The following is a 14192-nucleotide window of genomic DNA, read 5'->3' as shown; positions in this document are numbered from 1 at the left end:
TGCTGCCTTCCTCTGCTCGAGCTTGACTCAGCAGCAGGAGGGCAGAAATGTGTCTTTGGTCGGCAGCATCCATTTTGTGCTGACCGGATTGAGAGGGTTGGCACCGGATAGATCAGATACCCCATGAAGCTCTCTTCAGAAGGTGGAATCATACCTCCCACACTGCTTACCGGTGTGGAGGTATGATTCCAAGGTGTTTGATACCAAACACAATATGTTTCTATGCAGCCGTTTTCGAGATAGCATTTACCGCGAGGTTATAATGCACCTCTACCTATATGTCCGACTGAGTCACAGACTACCCGGGAGAATGGTCTCCGAAGCCTGCAGAGAGGCTTCGCTAATGCAGGCGCACTCTCTCACTAAAAACCCAGCACCCTGCCTTCAGGATTGATAAGGCCTGCTATAGGGGTGACTTATAAGTTTTAAGTGTAGTGACCTATAGATATAGTGAACCTATATCTAAAGTAAGTGGTGCAAGCACCATCTTATACAGGTTGCAGTAGCTGACCTGTAGTTCCATTTTGCATGGCCTCTCATGGGTGGCATACATGCTTCGGCCCATTGGAGGCCTTTGGGGTACCTATGCCCTGGGTACACGGGTACCATATTCTAGGGACTGAGAAGGGTACCCCAGTATCTAATCTGGAGTGTACCAAAGTACATGCATGACAATTTAAGGGAGAAAGCAGATAGACTGGGGTCCTGATTAGCAGGATCCCAGTCAGACTAGTCAAAAACAGTGCAACATCAAGTTAAAAGTGGGGGTGACCATAAGAAGCAGATCCCACTTTCCTACAGTAATCAATAATACACGGCAACAGAATTATGGATTTGTTTTAAATAGATGCATTTGAAACAAGGTTTTAGAACAGTGCCTGAGTTTTTGACATATATTAGGTTCAAAGAGAAAAATTACGAGAAAATTAAGGGTAAAAAGACGTTTAGGATATTTCTAGCAATTCTTGCAGAAAAAAAATTTGGCCATTAGTGCTGACATATGTGAAACTGAATATGGTGAAGACTTAACTAATACATGGGTGATTTAAGTAAGCTCAGGGGTATTTCTTTCTATCTTAGTAGATTGTTAAATAGGCAGGTTTTAGGATGAAATTGTGTTCTTTTGTGTATTTTAATTTTTTCCTGAAGAAGCTAATAAGTATTGCATTGTGATATTATGTTTTTTTCATTTTACAGCCCTGATGATGTCCCAAGGGGGACGAAATGCGTTATCGTACCGGCTGTGGATGTGACGTGAATTTGAAGATAGAATTGATACAGCGTGCAAGATTGACATTGAGAACACGTATTATTACGGAGTAATGAGCTTGGAGAATAATTCTTTTGGAATGGGTGAACCGACCCTGATTTAGAATACGTTAATTGTGTGGAGAAGAAGCAATTTCTTTAAGACTGAGAAGGACATATAAAAAGAACATATATAAGTTTCAGCATTTGGCATCTACATCAATGTTTTGAAATTTAGGAGCCCTGATGATGTCCCAAGGGGGACGAAACGCGTTGGCTGTATAAGACTGTATAAAGCAATGTAATGGCTGTATAAGATTGTCTAAATCAACTGGCTATGCTGAGCAATTGACATTACTTGTTGGAGCACGTTACACATGAAATACTTGAAAATAAAGAAGTGAACTGGAAGTTGGTATCTGGAGTGCATCATTTTGGACTACAATATTTGATTGTTGGATAGATGTAAGTTTTGCGCTCTTTCCGTTTGATTTACATATCAATAAATATCATTATACCCATTTACCTACCAACTATCCTCTGCCCATCTATGTTGTTTTTAAGATCGCTTATTTTCGCCTATACAGTCTTGTCAAAGATTTGTCCTTTCTTGTGAACTAGACATAGGGTTTCTTTAATTGAAGCTATAGTTTTTTCAAGACATCGCATTCAATAGTAGTATGCCTTGATGTTCAATGGTGTCAGAGAATGGGAGGGCATGGCTAAGCACCGGAATATGGTCCATGAGGAGGGGGAAATCACGACTGAATCTTCTGGGGGCTCATTGTAGGGTGCTGACGACAACAGTATTGTGATAAATAAGTGCTGGACTCTGGGCTCTAGATTGAATAGCCGGAAAGAAATCGTCTTTAAATGACTGTTTTCTGCCTTTGGCTACCTTTGTTGGTAGTCGTAGGGCTGGCTGATTTGTCCTGAGTTGATACTCTGGATATAAGGCTGGGAGCTACCTATATATCTCAACCTGCATAGGGGACAATATATCTCTGAAGCCCATGTTTAGGCCAACTGAGATTCAGTTATGGGCATGAACCAAAATGGACAAATTCACACGAGTGCCAGGAGGGAGGCCTCCCATGGCATCAACAAAGACTGGCTGAAACCAAAGAAGCAACCATGAACACAAACATTGGAGCGACTAGAGAATCTTGATGCTCCCTGGAGCACAAAGTTGATGAGGTTCGCATGGATGAACACTCGTACAAAGGCAGAGGGACAGATTTGGTCAGCCAAAGGCTCAATTATGTCCCTAGTTGCCCAGGTCATGGAACAGAAAGAAAACAGCAAACAATCTGTATGAAAGATGCAGAAGGTAAGGCCTGGAGGAACACTGTTAGGCTGGTTGGAGTCCTGGAGGGCTTAGAAGGTGGTGCCTCAACCCAGTTCCTAACCAAAATAAGGCCTTGGTGCCCCCCCTGTTACTGGTGCACCACCCAGGCCTGTCATCATGTGATTTTTCAATTATATGGACAGGGGTGTAGTCCTCAGGGTAGCAAGAAGGGCGGGAACGTACAAGCTAGACTCCAGCACTTTGATGCTGTTCCTGGACTATACTAAACAAGTGCAAGAGCAAAGATGCTCCTTTACTATGGTAAAGCAAAAACTGGGGGCAATGACCTTGAAATATGTTTGGTCTTCCCTGCAAAGCCAAGGGTAAAATTTCAAGGGAAGCACACTTTTTAGTACCCCTGAGAAGGTGTGGGACAGGGTTGAAGAATGGGGCCTGTGACCAATCCAAGATCAATGAGAAGACCCACCCTTACTCCTTTGATCGTCAGCAGGCTAGGTGTGTCCCTGGGGGAGGAAATGGCAATGACTAGTACCTGGAGTTCGGTCAGAAACAGTTATGTGGAAGAGGTGCCCACACTTAGAATGGTGAAGACACACAAAGTTAACAATGCCACGCTGACGCTGCAGAAGTCAGAGAGTGATATCACAGAGACAGATGAATTTCTGTCTCTGGCACTGGAGTTCTTGAGCTTTATGAATGGAGGTCAAGGTGGCATTGGCCACAGATTCCAATCTCTCCGCTTTGGTGAATACTAGTTTGAACCGGGTTGTAGGCTGACATATGCTTCTGGGAGGGAAGAATGTGGTGAAGGTTTGTGGGAAGTTTGTTGTTTTGGTTGGTTACGTTTTCAACAGCAGACACTGCACACTCACCTAGCAGCACAGCAAAAACACTTAATATTTGATGGATCATGACATACTCCACTGAATATAACATATTGATGTGGAAGTCAATGGCCTGGTCAGTCAAATTTAAAAGGGGCATGACAGCTAGTACATTAGGTGATATTCCCCCAACATTGTACTCTTTCAGGGGACACCTCTGATGGGGACTGGAGAAAGATCTGATAGTGTCTGAATGTAAATTCATACATAGACATGGCTATATAGGGATTTGTTACTGTGGATTCACTAAAGAGTCAAGGTGCGTGGGTATTTTATCACACAAATCCCTACTCTTTCAGGTTACTAAACAGGTGCACAACACCTTGGGAACATATGTAATGGTTTTGGGTTCAATGGAGGGTTCACCATGGCCACTACTCAGTGTTTATGCTCCACAAACAATCACCCACACCGCACTTCAGAATTTCACAGACTTATTACTGGTTCCGCCTTTGGAAACAGTAGGTATTGGAGGGGGATTTTAATGAAATCATAGTGTAAGACATATTTACTTGAGGTACTAACACTGTTGCCACATGGACATCCATAGCTATCTCTAGTGATCAGAGGCATTGGGCCTTGGCGATGTTAAGTGCATCTGGCACAATGGTTATAAAGCCTACACATGTACTTTTCGAATTGCCACCAATCTGACTCCCTCTGGACTACTTCTTTGCTGCAGAGATAGATCTGAACAAGGTAGAGGGTGTTCGCATACATCCGCAAGGCCTCTCTGATCACTCCCCTGTGGGACTAATAATCAATAGCTTTGATGGGAGTAATTGACCATTTTAGGCCTGAGTACGTGTGGCTTTAAGACAGTGCTTTCACAGACCACATTAGAGAAGAAACTAAGGCCTATTTTCAGTTGAACCAGGGATCTGTTTATTTTTTTTTCATTTTCACTGAGTTTTATATAGTGCGAAGTTGACCCGAAGGTATCTGGTATCAAAGCGTTTTACACAAGCACCAGTTGCGTTACATGAGGACACATTCATTTTTATTGGGCACCGAGAGATGAAGTGATTTGCCCAGAATCACAGGATGTTGCCGGTCCTTGCTGAGACTCAATCCCAGTTCCTCAGATTTGAGGTCGACCGCCCTAGCCGCTAGCCCAACTCCTCTCCCCAAGTCAGAGGCAATACTCTGGGAGTCCTACAAGACCATTGTCTGTGTAAGTGGCAAGTGGGGTGATTAGGAAGAGAGATAGCCAATCTTAGAAAAAGAGATAGTCAATCTGGAAGCAGTACATTTATTGCTAGGTGACACTGTCAAGGCAAGTAAACTGCTATATTGGTTAGTGACTACATATGGTGGTGGAAGACAGTTGGTTCTCGCCCTTTGCTGAAATACTTGCTTAATTTTATGAATCATAATATGCGGCTAGATCCGTCTCAACCGGAGAACATAACAACCCGATCACTAACAACCTCATCAGTAAACAGCCTGGCTGAAATCGATGAAGACATCCTTGATCGCTCCTTTATAGACAAAGATATAATTAATGCCATTTACGACCTACCCACAGGTAAAGATCTCGGGTTCACCTCCACATTAGCCCCACCTCCACATTAGCCCCACACCTTCTTAGTGTCTTTGAAGAAGCCACTCAACAGAGCTTATTCTAACTTGATCTCCGAGGAGCACTGGCGATGGTTACCCTATACCGGGCAGGCCGCCACCAGAAACCTCTTCTTGCCACTCAATCGCCTGGGTAAATATTGAAATTAAGTTATTGGGAAAGATTCCAGCCAACAAGATGTGAGGCAGAATCCATACTTTGGTTCATACAGATTTATGACAGGCCACAGCACCTGACATGGCCCACTGCACCTGCATCATGATTATGCCCTTTATAGATGAACTTGAGGATCTGTTTGACTTTATTATGGCTGATTTTGGAAAGGTGTCGGACTCTGTTAGTTGGATCTTCTTGAATCAAATATTGTCCAAGGTGAACTTCATGAGATCTTGTATGCACCCAATTGGGCTTAAGTGCAGGTTAACGGTTCTCTATCCTCTCCATTTTCCATAGAAATGAGCACAAGACAGGGTTATCCCCCTGTTCCTGCTTTTAGGGGCTTTTGTGGTTGAGCCATTGACACAGGTTTGGGGATTGTCCTAGGAAAACGGTATGGAAGACAGATTGTCTCTATATGCAGACAATCTACTCTTTGTTTCTTTAAAAACCTGCTGCGTCCAGAACTCGTATCATGCAGATGCTGCAAATTGATAGTAAGGAATCTGGACTTGTAGTCAACTGAGACTGCATATATTCCCGTTCAAGGTGGACAAGAGCCACATATTCTTTTTTTTAATTTAACTTTATTGTCATTTCAAATAACAGCACAAATGAGGCCACAGCCTCAACAGTTTCAGCAGGCAGTCAACTGTTATAAGAAGAGGGGGGGGGGAGAAGAAGGAAGTGGAAGAGAGGAGGGGGAGAGGGGAAGGAAAGTGGGAGGAAGAAACAAGTACCTCATGTACATTTATTCTCATAAATTCCCACAGCCTGGTCTATCCTGCCGAATGCTGAAATCATTAACATTTCACAAGTCCAATAAATATCTATTAAAGGCACTTTCATAAGGTACTTCAATTGGGCACATTATGTCATGGCACACATCATGATAACAAGACCCATTGTACCACCCATACTACACTGCTCAACCCAAAACTTCCCTAGTACTACGTCTCCTGAGTGTTGTCAGGTTGCCCCTGTGGTGTGAAGACGTCCCTCGATCTTTAATATGCCAGTAGAGGCTCCCATTTATCTTTGTGGTGGGTCGTAGGTGGCAGCAGTTTCCAATAAGTAGATAGTTATTTATGGCAATAGACTGCGTCTTGTAGCCAGTGTTCAACCCGTGGTGGGGTCTTCCCTCCCCTGTGTTTAGCTACTTGGCGCTTGGCCACTAATAGGAGCTTAGCGTTCAAACGCCTATGTTCTGGCGGTTCCTCTTTAACATACCCCAAGAGGCTAACTACTGGTGTCTGTGTAGAAGGGTGCCCTGTGATTTGTTGGAGGTGTGATGCACTGCTTTCCAGTACTTTTGGGGGATTCCCAGGCAAGGTGTAACAAGCATGTGCCCGAGGTGTGGGGGAGAGGGGGCCGATTTCCGCCATATGTTTTGGTCCTGCGTGCAGTTGGGTGACTATTGGGCAGATGTAGTGGATTGCCTGAATCAGGTGACAGACCGTTCTATTGCTCCGGAAATGGGGGCTTGCTTGTTGCTTTGGTTTCCCCACACCCGACGGACGAAGGTTACCAGTAAGTTCTACGATTTAGGGTTGATCATGGCCAAGAGGGAACTGACCATGCACTGGAAATCCCGGGCGGGGCCAAGTTTCTTGCGGTGGAGGGTGGCGTTTGCGAGATGGGCTGGGGCGGAGGGTACGCTCCGGTTGCAATTGGCCCTCCGGAGGGACGACGAGAGAGCTCTGGCGACGGCCCGAGCGTGGGAGGCGCTGGTGGTGGAATTTCAGGGGCTGATGTCTGACACAGGGGAAGCAGGGAGCACGTCTGACAGGCAGGAGGACACGGTGGGGGGGGAGTAGGGGAGGAATACTGGTGAGCACTGGAGGATTTAGAAGTAGCGGGATGTGTGGGAAAGCCTGGGTTTCCTAGGGGCGGTTGAGCACCCGTACATGACTCATAGTCGGGGAAGGGTACGTAAGGAGAGGGGACGACAGAGGGGGGCACACTGACATGGGGTGGGAGAGGGAGGGCGGGAGGGTCCACATGGGAAGGATGATTAAGCTCCTGGATGTTTGGTAGCAATGATAAATGTACAGTTCTCCTTTCGACGGTGGAGGTAGAGGGGCATGTATTGAGTTGTTGTTTTGAAAACAATAAAAATTGTTTAAAAAAAAAAAAAAGGTGTAACAAGCATCTGCAATGTAATAGGTCTCGCATTTACACGAGTTTAAGCTATAGGCTTTGTAAATGACAATGCGTTCTATTTATGTTTCAAAAACCAAAACATAAATAAAAGGCAATGTCATTTACAATGCCAATAGTTCAAACTCGCATAAATGCGAGACCCGTTGCATTACAAATGCTTGTTATAAATTACGTTGAGATATGTGAAATGGTACTCAGCTTGTCAGTAAAACAAAGAACGTGTTTTGTAGGGACGAACCCTGCTTGCAGTGTGGTCAGGACACACACGATGTTCAGCCTCAAGTGTCTTTCAAAGGGTTGTCCTCTCCGCCTGAAAAGGCTGCTGAGCGAGATGGGCACCACGTATGTGTACCTGTCTGAACAAAAGGATTCGTTTTTTTGGTGGTGGTGGAGGGGTGGGGGGCGTTCAGCCCAGCTTACCTGATGACAGACTTCGAATTCCAGCCTTCTCTTGTTATGGGAAACAGGACAGCGTACGAGCGTCGCACAACACATTGCACCTAGGACCAGCCTCCGGGGGTGCCGTGAAACCGGGCCAACTGGTCCGACCTGGTCTGTATCCATCATCTACAGATCCACCTGCCCGAAGTCAACAAAACAGTTGTCTTCAAAAAGGCCTTTGTGACTGGCGTGGAACGCGCAAGATTGCATCTGCCAGAACTGCCACAAAGAACTTGGGAGCCTGGAGCGGAGGCACTCTATACGTTAAACGATCTACAATTAATTAGTAACTCAGTTTCAAGTTTAAGAATGCCCCGATTACTTACCGGTAATCTTCATTACTCCGAGTATAGTCTTCCTCGCCACATGATTACAAAGTGAGCTTCAGCTCCACACCAGAACCCTCCCAAGCAGAAAAGTCAGCCTCCCATGCCTCCCATCCCTTCCCATTATGGCCGACCCAGTATACCATGACCTCTATAAGAGGCGGGTCGGTCCAACCCATCAGCCTGAAACCACCAAGCACAAACATGAAGCCGATAGCCAGACAGGGAGGGAGGGATGGGAACTCATGTGGCGAGGAAGACTATACTCGGAGTAATGAAGATTACCAGTAAGTAATCGGGGCATTACCTCCTCGTTAGTCTTCCTCGCCACATGATTACAAAGTGAGCGCATACCAAAGCCAAACGGCTTCATGAACACTCACAAGAAACCAACAGACCTGAAAGGTACGCCCAGGAAAGAGGCAAACCCAACAGACCAGAAGAGTGGAAGGACCACCCAAGAGAGGCAACCCACGAGCCGGAAGAACGATCCCGGAACAGAAAAACACCGGGAAGGCCGAAAACCCGGAACCCCGTGACACGAAGTGACGCCAAAAAAAACGGCCCAACCAAAGTCCGAAGAAGGCACGGAACCAGACCGCACAGAGCCGAAAGCAACAGCAAACAGGCCCCAGAGGGAAAGCAGCAAGCCGGTGAACACACCAAGACCGCCCAACGGACAGCCAAAAGCGAGAGGGGACCATCCGACCCAGGACGTCCCACAAGAAGGAAGCGAGTCGCCGAAGCGATCACCCAGGAGGGCACACAGCCAGTCAGCAAACAACCAGGCAATGCCCCGTCGAATAAAGAAGAACCAACAGGAACAGGAGCGCAACAGAAGGGTAGGGCGAAACAAGCCCGGGCCAAGACAAAACTCCCAGGGAGCCACCGAGGCAACAGGACCTGGAATCCCAAAACCAGGGACAAGAACGATGAAGAGAAATCCACACCAGACGTACAGGGCCCCGTTGGGGAAAAAAAACCCCGGAGACTCAGCATCTCCGGGCACCCAACAACATCCCAGGGAACAGAAACCAGCCAGGAAGCCAGAAATCAGAGGCAGGACATAAAACCTACGCCCACACAGACAAAACATGGACCCAGAAGGAACAATTCCCAAGACAACCACCGCAGCAGCAGATGGCAATGGAAACGCACCCAGGCGAGTGCCACCGACAGGACAAAAAACCCCAGCCAGGCCAAACAAGCCCAGACGCCCCGGAAGAAAAGGACCCCCGGAATCGCAAAGCCGGGAGTCCAGACGAGAAGGCCGAAGACCCAACACCGGGGACCCAAACTAAGCAAACCGCATCAGACACCCCCAGGAGAACTCCCAACCAGTCACCGAAGAGGGCCGACCCACAGTAACGGGAAGAGAGCAGATGACAATAGGAGCCGGCCGGGCGGCACGGCCAGAGCCAGAAGAAAAGTGACCCAGGCAAGGACAGCGCCAAAACGCCAACAGGGGCGAACCTTGCAAACACCCCAGATCACGAAGCAGGGGAGAAACCTCCCAGGAGAGCAACAAGAAGCCCCCACAGGACCGGGACAAATCCCAGAGAGGCCAAGGAACGGGCGACAGCAAACCGACCAACCGAAACACTGGGCCAAGAAAGAACAGTCCGAAGACACAAAGGACAATGACCCCATCGGAGAGGAAGCCCAAAGCACCACGAAGAACCAGATAGGCAAACAACAAGGCGCAAATCGGCCCAGACCCAGCCAACCAGCCAGAGCAGAGGAGGCCAGACCCACACAGCGCAAGCAGGTCAAGGGGCCCGGAACGCCAAGAACGGGAAGCCGGAGGAGCCAACCAAACGGCAAGGCGCAGCACCAAAAAGGCCGCAGTAGGCAACCCAAGCACAGCATGGAAAGAGAACCGAGAGGGCGCCACAGAGAAGATGCAAAGGCCGCCAGCACCACCGCCAACACAGGCGGAGACAGAACGGAACCGGAAGCAAGGCAGGCACAAAAAGGACAGACACCAGCAGGACGGGAAGGACCACCACCGCCCGCCCACCAGGATCAAAAATACACGAAACACATCCCGAGGATGGCACCACCAAAATCAGAGCACCCCAACAAGAACAGTCGGGGGGGGGCCACAAAAAGAGCCCACCAAACGCACACCCCTACAGAGGTGTGTGCCAAACCACCGTTCCGACCAAGACGACACGCCCCAGAGGCCCAGAGCACAACGGACCCGAGAAGGGCAGCCCAACAACCGGCGAAGAAAGGAGCGGCCCGGCAGCGGGCATAGCCGAGGATAAGAACGACCCGGACAGGGGGCGGCACAACAGCCGGATGAGCCCGGGAACAACAAATGACGGGGAAGCAATGGACGGGGCCCCCGACAGGAAGAAAAAGGGCAAGCCCCCCAGAAGCAGGAGGAGCGGCAAGAGCCGGCAAGGAGACCACCGAAACAGCCCAGCGAAGGGCGGACAAGAGCCAGACGCCCGTCCCCAGACGTAGAAACCAACAGCAGAGCGAAGGATGACGCCCAACAAGAACCCACAGACAACGCCACACAATGGCGAGCAGGAGGCCATAGGACGGAAGGACGGCAGGCCGAAAGGAAGAAAAGCCAGGGACAACACCGGAACAGGAATCCAAGGCTCCGGGACAGACCCCCAGCGGGGTAGGAAACACAACCCCCAGGGCAAATGGCCAAAACCAAGCACCGCACGCCCGAACCAAGACGGCAAAACAGACACAACATGGGGGAAACTGAAAACCGCTGCAGGAAAACGAACCATCGCCCTGCCAGACCCTGAGCCACCAGGGACACAAGACGAACCAAAGAGCAAGAGCTCCCAGGGCGGAATCAAACCCCAAGGGACCCCACCCGGAAAACCAGGAAGGGACAAAGCCGTCAGGACGACGAGTGAACGCGCCAGCCAGAGGAACACACTGCACCGAAATGGCGGAAGCCAGAGGACCCCAACCAAACCAGAACGGCGAAGAGCAAGGCAGAAACCAAACCCCAAGTAGGACCCAAGGGAGTTGGAGCCACCAGACACAAGACGAACCCATGAGCCACAGCACCGGAGACCAACCACACACAGCGCATCGCAGCAGGATCGCCACATTGCAAGACCAGGGATGGAACACCAAACTCCCAGAGGAAGAGTCAAAGACAACAACCATTAGGCCAGTGATACACGTCGCGAAGGAAGAGACAAAAACGTGACAACCTACCGACAGTAAAAATATTCCCCAACCTGACTGAAGGAAAAACCAAGGCCAACACCGGAGACTGAGCAAACAGTGAAACGGAAAGACCAGGGATCGAACACCCAATCTACAGAGTAAGAGTCTAAGATCCAAATCATGAGGCCAGAGTAACTCACATAAAACAAAACACGGTCCGAGACACCCATAGGCGAAAAACACGGACCACAGGCACGTAGGCACAAGTAAAAACCCGCCAGCAAGGGCAAGTACCAACCGAAGAGGAAAACAGCCCTGCAGAGAAACGGACACAGGAAAAACCATGCAGCCGCTCCAGGGGAGTGCAAACGCGTGGCACACATACAAGTCGGATGGAAACACATACCAACCACACCGAAGTGAAAATCAATCCCCACACGACAGACGGAGCAAACAGCGACAGTGAAAGCCCAGCGCCAAACTCCCAAATAAAGAGCCCAAGACCCAAACAGCAGGTCACAGCGACTCGATAGCAGGAGGCACGCAAGCACCAGAACCCAAATGAAAAAGGGACGCAGGGCGCAGAACTCTGCCCGTGTCACCCCAACATCTAGGGGGGGAAATTGGCAAAGCCAGCGGGTAGAAATACGAAGGGTAAGAGTCCAGTGACATGATCTGACACCCAATAGGGTCTGAGAGCTGGATGCAACCATCATCGAGCCATCAACGACCCATGAGGAGCGCACAAACGCACCGCTGGCAAATACAAGCCGACAAGGGGCCCAGAACCAGGCTGAAACTCACCAGACGCCCGCCGGCAGGAGGAAACGAGCCAGCACGGAACCACCAGGAGCAGGAGAGCCGCGGCCAAGCAGCAGAGTGCGACTACCGGCCGCCCGGAGCAGCGCGCGGCTCCCAGCATTACACGCGGATATCCACCGGAAGTAACAAAGGGAAACCAACGGCGACGGCCGGGAGACGGCCAGGGGAGCCGAGGCCCAACCACACAGCAGGTCCAGGCCCTCAACTTACCTGTTGAAACACTCAGGAGAATCTGCAGGGCAGAACGAAAAAAACAGGCTGATGGGTTGGACCGACATGGTATACTGGGTCGGCCATATTGGGAAGGGATGGGAGGCTGACTTTTCTGCTTGGGAGGGTTCTGGTGTGGAGCTGAAGCTCACTTTGTAATCATGTGGCGAGGAAGACTAAGGAGGAGGTAATGTTTTTATACCCTGTCGCTCCGTTTTTTTCTCGAACACAAGTCATTCTGTCATAAGGACTGCGGAAAATCGCACTTGTTCTAATCCATATAACAACAAGGCTGAAAACCGCTAACAAACACTGCGGGCTCTTGTTGTCAAAGTGAGTTATAGAATCCGTCAATTATATTTTAACGCAAAATATACTGTACAAAAATACAGTAATTTTCCTGTTCAGGCTATGTGGGATTCTAAAACATGACAATTCAACTATTAACATAAAGGCGCTTTTAAATCCCCCTCAAGCCCCGAGGGCAAAAGGCATTCATGCGCTAAAACAGCACCGGTCTACAGCTCCATGAACAAGCGCGCGGTGGGAGCGTGTGAGAGGAGACGCCATGCGCGTGCACATCGTCTGTCCATACGTGCACATGGTTTGGCGCACCAAACCGACAACAATAGTCTCACCAAGGCGTAGCAGCGTGCAATCACTGCGTTCGCTAGGCGAGAACTAAAAAGGAGGCTTTAGGCACCGAACACCGTACACATTTCGGCTCTCATCACATTTCGGCTCTCATCTCAGGCCCATGAGGTGTAACTATATAGGTGTGAGGTATGTTCTGTGTAGAAATTTAAAATGTATTTGTGCGTAGCCTGTAGTTGGATGAGAGAGCCACGGTTTGTCTGCAGCAGTACGCCCATTGTTCCGTTGTTATTGGCAGGTCAGTGTCCACCATCCATTGGGCGTGAGCCCTGGGGTGTGCCTTTTCTTGCATGAAGTATCAGCGTGTAATCGGCTTGTGGTGTGTTTCATTAGTTATTAAATGTTCCAGGACGTCATATTGTGGGTTGGGATTCTGGAACTGTTCTGTGCAGCGCTTGGCATGTGGCTCGCACCTGCTGGTATAGAAGGACATCCATAGCCGTCAGCTGAGGGGCATCAGGCTGCAAGGGTGGGGGAAGGAAGTGGCCCTCTGTGTACAGGTCCACAATTGCGTGCAAGTTCCACTTATGTGCTCTGGTTTTTGCACTTGAATTCAGTAGGGCGGTATCATTTGATTGTTGGTTATCAGAATGGATGGGGCATACAGACTTGGAAGCTTAGCACAGTGTCTCAGTCCATCCTAAGCCCACTGTACACAGCCCACTGTAGTACCTGCAGCACGTCTGCCTATACGAATGGCATAATGCCATGGACAAGGGTGGCTGGAATTTGCTAGGATATAACCAGAAATTAACATATTGAGCCTGGGCGCACAGTGCGTATAGTGCTAAATTAGGTGCATTGAGTCCACCTGGCGCAGAGGGAGTGTAAGAATCTCCCACGCTGTCCTGGATTGCTTTCTGGCCCATGCAAGGGAAATTAGTTGTGTTCTTAGTCGGTGCATGAAATGGGCTGGCAATGGCAGATTGACAAACAGATATAAGAACTTGGGCAAAACAAACATTTTTGCTATCGACAATCTTCCCGATAAGGATAAAGGAAGGCGATTCCATATTGGAATTCGGTCCTCCAGCTAGACCAATGTCCTACCGTAGTTTGCACTCCACAGTTTCCCCCCCTGTTTCGGCTGAGCCATATTACCAGGTATCTAAGTACCATCACCCATGTCAATGAGAATTCCAATTCGAACTGTGGTGTATTATTCATAAAGGGGAAGCTATTGAACTCAGCCCAGTTAATTATGATTCCTAACAGTCCCCCAAAATGAATGACCTTGGTTGGAGTGG

The 14192-nt window shown here is 48.9% G+C and overlaps 1 protein-coding gene across 2 annotated transcripts in view; it reads left to right on the top strand.

Annotated features, from left to right (window-relative positions):
* Positions 1-14192, top strand: part of LOC146822587 (fibrous sheath-interacting protein 2-like) — a 638078-nt gene that overhangs the window by 230574 nt on the left and 393312 nt on the right. The window contains exon 3 of one of the 2 annotated variants that reach the window (XR_014962059.1): positions 1198-1688. The exons of the other annotated variant lie outside the window; for it this stretch is intronic. The gene's annotated coding sequence lies outside the window, so the exon portion shown is untranslated. Of the gene's footprint in view, positions 1-1197; positions 1689-14192 lie in introns of those variants that run through there. 2 annotated transcript variants of the gene reach the window in all.

This window comes from Triturus cristatus, chromosome 5_2 (assembly GCF_964204655.1).
Source record: "Triturus cristatus chromosome 5_2, aTriCri1.1, whole genome shotgun sequence".
NCBI lineage: Eukaryota > Metazoa > Chordata > Amphibia > Caudata > Salamandridae > Triturus > Triturus cristatus.
This window is presented reverse-complemented; position numbering and strand designations above follow the sequence as displayed.